Raw genomic sequence first — 1,731 nt, forward strand, 5'->3', positions numbered from 1 at the left:
GTTAGTACTAAGGGTTAGGGTTTAGGGTTAGGGTTAGCATTAAGGGTTAGGGTTAAGGGTTAGGGTTAGCATTAAGGGTTAGGGTTAAGGGTTAGAGAAACTTGAGGGTTAGGGTTAAGGGTTAGAGAAACTTGAGGGTTAGGGTTAGGCTACTTTTCTAGCGTCACTGAGCCGTCCCGGCCTGTCCCTGAGCTCTACACACCACCAGCTGTCAGTCATGCAGCAATAGGAAGACCCAGCAAAGGAAACTGGCCCAAAGATCCGAGACCTCAGTCTGTTTCAGCGTCGAGTTGTTAAAGTATAGAAGGATTCACAGATTACCATGAATTATATAGAGTTTTAACTTCAATAAGTTAACTATTTTTGAACTGTGCGAAAGAGAAAAAAATGTTAAAGCAACAACTTTGTTTCCAGTCAGCCTGCAGAAACAGGAGCCACTGGTTCTTTCTGAGATAAACATTTTTAAAATCTATCGTGATCAAAGTTGATGTGAGAATTGAATCTTTACATTAGAAGATGTAAAGATTTTTATGCAGGTTTTTTATTATGGACAAAAGAATCATTGGGCTCAGTGAATGTAAATGAATGTAAAAGGAAAGTTACGTTTAAATGTGTGTCAGACTCGAAGACCGAAAGATTTTATCTGTTTATTTATCTGAGTATATGCAGGTTTGTTCATACAAAGATCTGAGCATGTGGAACATAAACCTGGGGCCCTACTGGGGCTCTACTGGGGCTCTACTGGGGACCTGCTGGGAACCTCCTGAGGACCTGCTAGGGCCCTGGTTCCAACTTGCTAGGGACCTACTTTGGACCTACAGGGGCCCTACTGGTCCCTGCTGAGGTTTGGGCTGATCAGGCTGGGAGCAGCTGTCTGCTTGTCTCCACCCTCCTGATTTACTAAGCCGATGGGATGGAATCAGCAGCCACTCTCAGAGGGAGGACAGCCGCAGGCTTCTGACTCAGTAAGTATCTGTGGAACCTACCTGAGCATGTGTGGGGATTGAACCAGCAACCTCATCTGTAATGTTAACATAGGCACAGAATAATGGGATGTGGATTTTATTGAATTTGAATTGAATTTATTCACTGTTAAAAGCAAAAAAATAAATAAATATATATATATTGATTTGAAAGTACTAATTAAGGTGTACTTAAGGTTGAATTTTTAGATTCACGAGTTATTTTTATATTTGTTTATTCTTTATTTGATATATTTAAGATATCGTTAAAAATAGAAGGCTCGTTTTGTTCAACGAGGTGAATTTTCATCAATACTGCGATTGGCAGAAATCGATTTATTCGATGTATTTTCTCAGTAAAAGTTGTTTTACGAAGGTTCGAAGGCGCTAAAATGACGGAGTTGCAGCTCCGAGTCGCTGTCCGCGGTCCTGAAGCGGGAACCCAGACACCCTCCAGAACCGAACCTTAACGGTCAGAACACAGAGTGCAGGGGGGACCAACCTAAACCTAACCGAAACAGCAGGGCAATGAAGCGAACTCTGGAAACCATCTCTCGCACACGCGCACGACGCCCAGCAGAGGGGGGAGACCGTGAACGTGCGGAATCTCACCCTTCTGCAGAGGAACAGCAGGTTCCGGTTCTGGTTCTGGTTCTGCTGGGCCTCAGTTTGTGCTAATTCCCAGCAAAAAGAGGCTCATCGGAACCAGAGCTGCCTGTTTATTTGGACGCGGGGTTCGCCTCCTCCTGGCGGATCCGCGAGAAAGCGC

Source organism: Takifugu flavidus, chromosome 11 (genome assembly GCF_003711565.1).
Source record: "Takifugu flavidus isolate HTHZ2018 chromosome 11, ASM371156v2, whole genome shotgun sequence".
NCBI classification, from domain to species: Eukaryota; Metazoa; Chordata; class Actinopteri; order Tetraodontiformes; family Tetraodontidae; genus Takifugu; species Takifugu flavidus.